We start from the raw sequence: 12,445 nt of genomic DNA on the forward strand, positions 1-12,445 counted from the left end.
TATAAAAAATTGTAAATTAAATTTGAAGATATTTGAAATTATATATATATATAAACTACTTTTTTAATTTGAAATAATTTAATTAAATGAAATATATTTTAAAATGAAAGAATTTAATCTTATCTAAAAATATTAAACTTAAATGAGTCTTAGTATATATTTTTTAATAAAAAATATTGATAAATTTTATTTTACAATCTAAATATTTGGTTATTTTTATACTAACATATATTGTTTTTAACAACTTAAAATTTGATTGATGTGTAATTTGTTTAATGATTTCCAAATAAAAAGAATATGTATAACAATAAGTCAAATTTATAATTTATATTTACAAAATTATCTCAAAAAAAAAATAACAATATAATATAAAAATATATTAAATCTAAAATGGATTTCAATATAACTTTTTAGTATAATGAAAATATAATTTAAAATAGATTTCAATATATAAAGAATAAGTTTTACAATATATATATATATATATATATATATATATATATATATATATGATTTTATGTAAATATAAATTTGTTATTTGATAGTTTTTATTTAGTCAAGAATTTAAAATTTAGAATTTTTATTTTATATTTAGTTTGGATGAGTATTATATATAATTGTTGTGTTAGAATTGTTAATATATAAGAAGGAAACATGATATATTAAATTAAATTTATAATATTTATGTAAATCTAAATTTATTTTAATGTATCAATTGTAATGTGCAAATAGAAATGATTTCACACTATTGCTCTATCTATTTTATAAATTATGTGAGAAAAACATTCACATAGACATAATGACATATTCTGACATAAGGAAGATTGATATCTCTAAAAATATAGGATCTATCTATATAATGCTAATCTTAAGGCTATTTGCATTGTGGATGTGTGAATAGGGACAAAGATCGGTTAGGTATGGAGCCCTTTCTATCCTATGATTATGTGAATAGAGTAATACTATGTGATGTTTAGGTTTTTTAAATGTGATGTTTATGTATTTTTTTTAATCTACATAATAAGATTTTAATCTCAACAATAATAATTTAACATTTAAAGAGCTTATAACACAATGACTAAATAAATAAATAATTGCACATAAATTAACAAATATTTAAATAATTTTATTTTTATATATCTTTATATAAAGTTTATTTATTTATCTAACTTTTTATAAGTAATTTTGGTTGACTCTTACATTTATTCTTTTTATTTAAAATGATGATTGTTATATATAATTTGATTTTTTTTGTATTTGATTTATATTTTTTATATTGTATTTTTTTTTAGAGATAATTTTATAATTATAAATTATAAATTTGACTTATTGTTATACATATTCTTTTTATTTATAAATCATTAAACAAATTACACATCTATCCGATTTTAAGTTGTTAACTAATGAAAAAATATATGTTACTATAAAAGTAATGAAATATTTGAATTGTAAAATCGATTTTAATAATCATTTTTAATTAAAAAATACATATTAAGATTCATTTAAGTTTAATATTTTTATTATAAAATTTTTAAAATATTTTAAATATTATATATACTAACATAGTATTAAATATCTTAAAATTTTCCGCTACCCATTTATAAATTCATTAAGTACAGTACCCTAAAATGAAGTAAAAAAAAGGCAAAAACCTTAAGAATGTGAAATATATTTACAAAACTATATACCTTCCTCTAGCATCGGAAAAGAGGAAATGAAACTACACATCATCTACAGTATGGAAAACATAGGATTGGGGTCTAGCTCCAAATTAGACCCAGTTTTGGGTCAGTCCACCAAGATGCTGCAGGATGCTTGGTCTGAGTATGCATGGAGGGATTCAAGCATGAAACAATTTGGGTCAAATGCTTGTGATGGTGATATGGCGGTGAACAATTATATAAAGTCTTCAAGTGATATGATGGAGACGAATCATCACTTATTAGGAGGTGGTTCCAGCAATTTGTCGATCCCCGTCTCTCTTCCTAGAGATAGCAACATTACCATTGCAAGGCCCTGGCAGAATAGTGGCCATCCTAATCTTGATACTTCTCATGAATTGCCCAATATTGAAATATGCTACCAAAATACCACTACTGATGGCTTCATCATTAATCCATGCTCGTTTATGTGGGGCCAGCCCTCATTTAGCCCTATTGACCAGCCTTATTTCACCACCACCACCATCACCAACACAATCCCTATTACAAACCCTCCTTCACCCACTTTGCCAAACCAAGCTGAAATTGAAAATCATCCTCTTCTTCCATTCTTGGAAGAGCCTGTTTGCAGCCCATTGTCATCAAACCCATTGATGTCAAAGGCTACTTCTTACAATTCCTATGTTGATTCAGGTTTGTTGGATCAGATAATCAACAAGTTCCTTCCCCCATCCTACCCTGACAAAAACAATAGCAACAACAAGGGCCAGGATATGAGTCTTCCATTGATGACTACTCCCACCACAAACTTCGTTACATCTCATGATTTGCCCATTCTTGATCTACATAAGCTGATAGACACAAATTATCAATGTATGTACCTGAATCAGCACCTTCAAATGGAGAAATATGACTATCCTGTCACCAATGAATTGCCTGACTACCAGTGGTGCAATCTAGACATTCTGCTTCAGGAGCTTTTGCAGCAAACCACTTCAGATATCATTGATATGGCCACCTGAACAGGAACCTCAGTTGCTCTGAGCAATGTTGCTTCTTCTGGATAGTAATGTTATATTAGTGTCATAATGTTATTTCTTATGCTTCCTGTTTCTAAGGTTTTCTGGTTTGAGTACTCTACAACTGGTGGATTGCATTGTATGCATTAGTTCATGCCATGTGACAAGGTGCCTTGTATTTCGAAGAATGGCTCATATGTTCCATCAACTTAGTTTACATAAATCAAGGACTATTTATGTTCATGAAGAACAAAATTTTCTCATATCCAGCGAGATGTATGCATTATATTATTTAATATCCTCCTTCATGGCTTACAAGACCATGATCTATATAGTTCTCTCCTTTGCTGGTTAGATTTTATTACTCAGAAGATCCATATGGCTACTAAATATTTGGAAATGAGAAAAGAGATTTTCTGATTTTAACTGTTATTTTTCAACATGGCTACCAAATTATCACCTTCACAAAATGTGCAACCAATTTCTCGCCAAAACAATTAAAATGTAAACGAAGATGGAAAGAATACCTGACTAAGGGTAATGAAATTGCGCTCTGATTCTCTGTTGTTCCCCCAAGATCTCTTGAATCCTCAGTGCAGATGAAAATGTTGTCTTTGGCTCCCGATGAAAATGCAGTCCCTGGGTGTCGATGAAAAATGCCATTCTTCCCGCTTCTTTCTGTTCATGAAGTTGGCAAAGTTGGTGGGCAATTGATGGCATCCAAATCCCAATATTCTGAACGCGTCTGTCCTTGCTGAACGCGTCTGTAATGCGGTTCTGGGGTGCGGGGTCACGTCGGATGAAGTGATGGGCAGCGGACGGAACGGCATTGAAACGACAATGGAGCGATGGGTGCAATATCGTGGCTGTTTAGACAATGCCCTCCTCTACAACCTGCACAATGTATATTGTATCGACTAAACTAAATCAAATTTTGGTCTATAATCTGTTAAATTGGGTGAACATAAAATAAATTCAATGTCAACTTCAAAATGTGTCGGTCAACAATTCAAGTCACTATAATTAGGATTGGCCACTAGATGGGGTACTTCACGATGTGGCTATCGTCCTTACAAATTTTAACATTGACTAAATTTCAAAAAAACAAGAACAAAATGAAATTTTTTGAAATTTTTAGCATTTCATCTTCATGATCTATATTTTATGATCTGAAAAACAAATTTTTTGAAAATTTTTACTATGTTTTCGTGAATTTGAAAAAGAATTATGTTTGACTTTATTTGTATTTAGCACATTTTGTCAATTAGCAGCACCCATAGTGACCATCTACGTTTACACTTAGTGATTTGACAATTATTTTGAAGATTTTTGCAAATAAGTCTGCTTGTAATTTCAAGCAAACACGCTCTTCTGCCAATATTGCAATTATTTATATATTATTTCTATAAATTAAATTAATTATATGTAATTATTTATATATTATTTTATTCAATATAAAATTGTTTTAAAATCATTGCATTTAATATTTTTCAAAACATGATCACAAAGATTTTGTAACACATGGGTCTATCTCCATTTTAGGGAAGAAGAGTATACGATATAAAGTGTGAGTCAACCAACCACAATGATTAGGGCATCTTTGGTGAACTATGAAAAATGATCATCGTGACAAATATGCTTTATTATTGAGTTGGGGGATAAAACAAGATCCTTGTAAGAATCCAAAAAAATCACAAGGATGTTAGTTTATTTTCATAGATGTGATAGCTTATACTTCAAATATAAAGGAATAAAAATATATGCTTGAAATTTTTATTATTTTTGCACAGTTAAACATAAAGCACAATATGAATGCTGGACACTAGGCATTTTCATACAACCCTATGTAGGATCTGCTAAAAATATATACTTGGAAATGCTTTTGTTGTTTTTTCCCTTACCAATGGAGAGGTGCAACGATGCAATTGAAAAATGTAGAGAGTGAAAGAAAAACTATTACATAATCTTGTTGAAGATGAATTCATTTTGAAATGGACAAACCAAACTACTCTATCTCTGGCTACTTCAATCAATTCACAAAGTTAAGAATTATTTTCATTCCACCCCCTCCCCCCGCCCCTACCTTGCTTAACATGCCTATAAAAGGTTTCTACAAAAATAGAACGTATAGGTTGTCTTTAGCAAAAAATGTTAAAGCATAGACTAGGCATGTAGATTGTTTGTCAAAATGTGGGCAATCATCTATAGGTCAAACAATGACTCATATTAGCTTGGACAACAAATGTTTAGTTCTATGAAGCAAACACTTTACAACAAAACTTTAGAATATGGAGTGAAGGATTGTTTTCAAGATGTTTATTAATTATTATAAACAAAGTTCCATCAAAATAAAATTTTGTACATATATTGAATTGAAATTAATAAAAAAATAAATTCACATTTTATACGCCCCTTCATACATCTTCAGTGTACCCATTGCACACCAAGGAGCAATTACTAGTTATTTTGGACTTTCTATTGTTTTCTTAAATATGTCGTGGTACTTAAATTTAATTCATTTTACTTTAATATTTATCATTTTTAGTTTTACTATTTTACATTAAAAAATATTAGTAAGTTTTATTAGTTCTTAATTGTATTGTAAGAGTAGATTTTGCTTTTGATGAGGTATTCTACTTATATCTTTTAAATATAGTTTATTTCTTGTTATTGGGAGTGAAGGAACTTATGTTCACACTTGAATAGGAAGAAAATAAGATTTCCTCTGTTAACCCTAATTTCTAATGTGATGATCCAAATTGATTAAGCACAAGAAAGTGATCAATGCAGAAATGGATCATGTGATGGAAAATAGGGAGAGAGGGGGTTATATAATATTTCTATTATGAGGGAGTATGTGCTTAAATCTTGAAATAGATAAAAGACAAATAATAACATTGAATCTGGAAAGTGTTGTTTTCTTATGGGTAAATGCACCAAGTTGTGGTGCCAAAAGGGGGGTAAAAGTGGACACCTTTTTCTTAAAATCAGCAATTTCTAAACTTCAACAAGAATTTGAAGATAGTTACGCTCAAAATTTTAAGATATGACAAAAACAAAAGTCATAGTCCTTTGAATCTAGTTTCTAAACTACTAATTTTTTTCACTCTAATCCTAATGATGGATCACTGAGTATGATCCAAAACGTCGATGCAAAAAAACTCTCACACAATCTTACCTAGAAGCATAAATCTTATTATCATGGATTGTGGAAATCTGTTATCTGTATTTGAATAATTTGTAATTTACACATTTTAAGTAATTCATATGTTTGAATAATTTGACATGTAGAAATCATCATCATGCCAAGGAAGAAACCAAAAACTCAAACAAATGAAGATAGGGAGAGAGATTTGGCAATTAAAAGAGATAAAATGAAATTACTACATGAACAAAGAAAATTGCAAAGCAATAATGAACAATTGACTTTCAAAGAGGATCAAGAACCACCGGTACAAAGAAACAAAGAAGAAGAATTGGAAAGACAAAGAGAATGAATGACACTATTACGTTCAAGAAGACAATTGAATTGTGAAGCTACACCATCTTCCAATGTTGGAGTCATATCGTCCACTACACCATCTTCCAATTTTGAAGTCATATCATCCTCTCATGTTGAAGAGACACTGATTTGTAGATCTGAAGATATACACACTCCATCATGTCATGTTGAAGCCACAACATCAACACATCAATTAGGTGATATTCCATCTTTTGCATCTTATTGCCAAGGCACATCATCTTTGGTTCAAGGTACGCAATACACTCAACCTTATGTTGATGTTCAAAATATTGAGGGAATTGAAGAGATTATAACACCTTCTAGAATTCATTTTAGAAGACCAAAATATTTGATATTTCTCTAAGAAAATGCTAATGGGTCAGCATTAATTCATACAACTAGACACTTAACAAAGGGCCACACTATATTTTCACCTCTTTAGACACCCTTTAACCACTTCTTAGAGATTCCAAAAGATCAAACTCCGACTCTATTCCAACACCAACTAACACCCACTTTGAGTCACGGACCTAATTGGCCAGATTAGGCTAGGTTACAAAGGAATTATGAGTACTAACAATCCGTACATACCAACCATACCAAAATTTCACTACTACCAATCCGTACAAGCTGTACAAAATTGAAACAACAAAGAAAAAGGCAGAAATTGTAAGTTTTATTCAATGTTTGTTGCTCATTGGTCAAGTTCATCACATATAAGTATGGATATCTAGTATGGTTGGATAGCTTTGTGAATCTTCTTTATGTTGCACTTCGAATGAGATTCTAATTCACACCAGTACTCAAGATATTCCCATTTTACTAACTGATGTCCCCATTTTGTGCCATTACCTAGGGTTTCATCTATTTTCCCTCATATCTTGAGATTCCACCATGGGAAATTAATGAACATTGGTGGAATCCAAGTTAGGAAAAAAAAATTTATGTTCCTTTTGGTTTTAGGTTAAAAGAGCGAGGCTGAAGAGAAAAACTTCATGCCCTAGGCATGCAAGATCCATGTGCATGCTAGAAATTCGTAGCAACATCTTCCATAACTCGTTATAGAGAAGGTTTCGAGGCTTGAAAATTAGTATGTGATCATCTTACATGATCCCCCTAATGTTCCAATTTCTAGTTTGAATTTTTTCTCAAGGGGTAGGGTACTTCCTTTGTTAATGGATGCCTAATTGCCTACATTCCTAAGTGAGCCTTAAAAAACTTAGTTGATGCATACTTCTCTTGAGATCCCAAGGCTTTAGTATGTTGTATAAAACCCAAAAGGGTATCCAAATACATGATTCTTTTCTTTGGGTTGTGAGGAGATGTTTTTGATTTTCCATGTTCAAGGCTTGAAGCCTAGTCTTGAGTTTGTGAAGCAACTAGCCAATGAAAGTTGCATAGTTTGAATATAATGTTGGATTCATGTTAGTTTGGACCTAAATAGACCCTTTCCATGCTTGGAAGTCACCCCTGGTCATTATTTGTATTTGTGGGGTTTTGTGTCAAATATGCCTATGGGCTACTTTTTAGGCATAAAAATGAGCAATATAGGTGATTTTTCAAGGCAAAAAAGAATTTTAAATTTATTAGAAGGTTATAAATTTCCTTAGGGTCATTAGGTTAAGTTTTAGGCATCTAGGAGTTAAGATGTCAAAATTTGCAAAAAATTGCAAAAGTTGTTAAAGCAAAATTGCAAAAATGCTGACAACTTTGCAAGATTTTGGGAATTGGTAAAGGGATGAGCATTTGGAAATAAGTTATTTTACTATTTCCAAACCCTTTCTAAGTCATAGAATTGGAATCAAGTGAAAAATGTAAAAATTGCACTTTTTGTGCAAAGTTGCATTGTTGAAAGTTGTAAAAGTTGCTCAAATTTGCAACTTAGTGGAAAAAGTGTTGTGGGATCAAATTGTCTACTCCATTAGCTCCAAGTGGCTGAGTAAACCCTATTTCCAACTTTTTCCTATCCCCTTCAACGCTTGAACATTCTTGGGCACGCCAAACCAGAATGTCCCTAAGGGTCACTAAATGCCATAGGGCTGCAATCTTTGACAGGGCATATCTTGAAGCTCATGCGAGGTATGGATGCAATTATAGTTCTCACATGACCATGTTGTGGAGACCTACAATAACCTCTCTCACTTTTTGGAGATCACACTCCATTTTCATTTTACGATGCCATCTTGGGTGATGCTGAAACTTGTAGTGTTGGCCAGTACAAAGTTGTCAACTGCCAAATCTCTCTCACCTTTCATCGTGGAATTGAATTGTCTTCTCTATTATCTTTGGGTGGCTAGGTAAACCCTATCACCAACTTTTTCCTATACCCTTTAGCGCTCGAACATTCTCTGGCATGCAGAACCGGAACATCCCTAAAGGTCACTAAATGCCATAGGGCTGCGATCTTTGACGGGGCATATCTGAAAGCTCGTGCGAGGTATGGATGCAATTCTAGTTCCTATAGGACCGTGTTGTGGAGACCTACAATAACACGTCTCGCTTTTTGGAGATCACACTCTGTTTTCATTTTACAATGCCATCTCACATGATGTTGAAACTTGTAGTGTTGGCTAGTACAAAGTTGCCAACTGCCAAACCTCTCTCACCTTTTGTCGTGGGATCAAACTGTCTACTCTGTTAGCTCTGGGTAGTTAGGTGAACCCTATCCCTAACCTCATCCTGTCCCCTTCAGCACTCAAATGTTCTCGAGAATGCCAAACCACAACATCCCTAAGGGTCACTAAATGCCATAAGGCTGCGATCTTTGATGGGGCATATCTCGAAGCTTGTGAAAGGTATGGATGCCATTCTATTTCCTATAGGACCGTGTTGTGTAGACCTACAATAATCTCTCTCACTTTTTGAAGATCACACTCCATTTTCATTTTACGACGTCATCTCAGGTGATGTTGAAACTTGTAGAGTTGGCCAGTACAAAGTTGCCTACTGCCAAATCTCTCTCACCTTTCGTCGTGGAATCAAACTGTCTACACCGTTAGCTCCGAGTGGTTGGGTAAACCCTTACCCCAATCTCATCCTATCCCTTTCAATGCTTGAACGATCTCGGGCATGCCAAACTAGAATGTCCCTAAGGGTCACTAAATGCCATAGGGTTGTGATCTTTGATGGGGCATATCTTAGAGCTCATGCGAGGTATGGATGCAATTCTAGTTCTTACAGGACCATGTTGCAAAGACTTACAATAACCTTTCTCACCTTTTTGGAAATCACACTCCATTTTCATTTTACGACACCATCTCAGGTGATGCTGAAACTTGTAGTGTTGGCTAGTACAAAGTTGCCAACTGCCAAATCTCTCTCACCTTTTGTTGTGGGATCGAAGTATCTTCTCCATTAGCTCTAGGTGGTCAGGTAAACCCTATCCCCAACCTCATCCTATCCCTGTCAGTGCTTGAACGTTCTCAGGTACGCCAAACCAGAACATCCCTAAGGATCACTAAATGCCATAGGGTTGCGATCTTTGACGAGGCATATCTCAAAGCTCATGCGAGGTATGGATGTGAATCTAGTTCCTACATGACCATGTTGTGGAGACCTACAATAACCTCTCTCACTTTTTGGAGATCACATTCTTTTTTCATTTTATTACGCCATCTTGGGTGATGCCAAAACCTGCAATGTTGGCTAGTACAAAGTTGCCAACTGCCAAATATCTCTCACCTTTCGTTGTGGGATCGAATTGTCTGCTCCGCTAGCTCTGAGTGGCCAAGTAAACATGGATAAATCAATTTGGCTAGGTAAACTTGCCAAATCTCTCTCACCTTTCATATGCCTTTCTTGATGTGTTCCTAGATTATAAATATTAATTTGAACTCAATTGATGTGGCTATAATGATATGTAGGCAATACTTTACAAAGTGTTTAATGGTTATCTAATTTCAACTTATTATATGATATAGCTGACCTATATGCATATAAAGGTCCTATTACTAGTATCGCCATTGTAGGTAACGAAGATCTACCACAAGACAAGGAGCTACAAGACCTCCCTCAACCACCAATACAAGAAATTGAATGCATTCTAAACAAGAGGATAGCCAAACAAACCAAGAGGTATAATTACTATGAATACCTAGTAAAATAGAAACATCATTTATTGGAGGATGCCACTTGGTTGACACTTAAAAACATTAAGAAGATTGCTTTCAATTTAGAAGAACTCCAAACTAAAGGGACTTAAGTTATTTGGTCTTAGGGAGTATGGTTTTAGTTGTGCGATCATATCTATGGTGATTCTTACAAACTAAGTTGATTTTTTGAAGATCCTTTGTGTTATTGTGATATTTTAAATTGGTTTGAGATAGTTTAGTTTTCATTTATAGTGTTTAAGGCAAGTTTTCTAGAAACAATCTAGGAAAAGGCTTATTAAGAGCTCATTCCACAAATGAAGCCCTAACTTGTATTTGAACTAGTGGAATTCTCTAAGATTCTAGAAAATTCAAGTAAGGAGGGTACAATTATAGATTCCTAAAGCTTAGGAAGTGTCTTGATGGAAAAACCATTTTTGCATTGGTCCCTAAGTTGAATAGCTTAGTGTATTCAAGTAGGATTGAGACCACAAAAAATTTTAAATGTTGAATTGAATTGATGGGTGTAGTTTAGTGGTGGATTTGAGTTATTTTTGGTTAGTAGAGGAGGTCTGAGGCCATGCACTAATTCATGCACCAATTATCTAGTAATTACTTTGAAAACCAAACCTAGTGTGACCTTATTAGGTCTATGTACTTTGCATGGGTTAGGTGCTACATGAATGGAATTGGGAATCTAGGCTTCAAAGTCTTCAATAAATTGTAAAAGGGATTCTAAATCTACCCATAGAATAGTTAGATTTCAACCTAAGAGGAATTTAAGTCTAGAAAATCAGATTAGGAGACCTACAAGGAATTCTATGATAGTCAACATTTTGTACTATACAACAATTGGAGGGTTAAACCAAGAGTTGATTCTCGATCAGTTCAACATAAGGAAGGTGTCCCAATAGAAACTTGGGGTTGGTGAAGCCATTGGTGAAGAGTTACAGTTATTGGCTTGGAATAGAGCTAGTGTCCCTAAAAAAAAAAGGTGCAAGATCTTGATTGGAGAAGTACTCACCTTGGAGGAGTTCACAAATGACCCTATCACTTTGGATAGGCCACAAAAATGATATCCTAAAGGAGTAAGATATTAGAAAGGCTACAAGTTTAGTTTGGTAGATTAGGAAGAAGAAAGTACTTAAACCTCACTTCTTGCTCAACATCTCTGCATTAGTGAGGGGGAGATAAAGAGGATAGATGGCTACATAGATATGGAAAAAAACAGATATGGAAAAAATAGAAATATAAAGAGGGGGGGAATAGAAGAGAGTGAGATACAAGGATAGAGAGATATTAAAAAAAAGTATATAGAGAGATAGAGATAGAGAAGTAGGGAAATATAATTAAAAAGGGGGAAGGAGAGAGGAAGAGAAGGAAAGATGCATAGAGATAGAGGGAAACAAAAGAAGGTGTAGGTAGACATGAAGATTAAAGGAAATAAAAAGATAGTGATAAATGAATAGAGATATAAGAAGAGGATCAATGTGAGATAAAATAGAGAGAGTTAGGGAGACATAGAGAGACATATAGATGGTGATATAGATTCATAGAGATCATCATATTAATACTTAGTTTTCTCTAATTCAAAAAATATTGAAGATATCATGTTACAACTCTCTTATTGATTTTGTATCGACTTCATACTTAATTTGTCTTCTTTAGGTCATCCTTTTTAAGTTTAAGTGTATGTGCATACATTAATGATTATTAGCAATTGTAAAACTTGATCTTCTTCTTATGTAACAATATTTAAGATTAACCTGAATAATTAAGTTTACAAATTTTTTATATAGAAAGAATCATTTATAACCATTACATTGTACAAAAATGAATCTAATCTACACATTAATCTAGGACTCCTGCATGGTTGATTACTGTTTATATGAATACAACGTTGGTGTAGTTGAAGAATTTGACCTTGGATAACACAAGATAACACAACTCTTGCGATCTAGTGATCCCTCCCAAGGTATTTTCCATACCACTAATCCTGACAGAAAACTTAAGACATAAAATATATGGGTGAAATAGAGGGTAGGAGCATAGTTATAATATCACTTTGTGTGTTGGGTTAATACTATAAAGGGTAGGATTGGTGCAATGTTGATTTGTAGGTAATACCATTATAGATCTTGCATTGTTACTATGCTTATTGGGGCCTATATTATA

Source organism: Cupressus sempervirens, chromosome 5 (genome assembly GCF_028749045.1).
Source record: "Cupressus sempervirens isolate cs-2001-9-10 chromosome 5, ASM2874904v1, whole genome shotgun sequence".
In the NCBI taxonomy this organism is placed as follows: domain Eukaryota; kingdom Viridiplantae; phylum Streptophyta; class Pinopsida; order Cupressales; family Cupressaceae; genus Cupressus; species Cupressus sempervirens.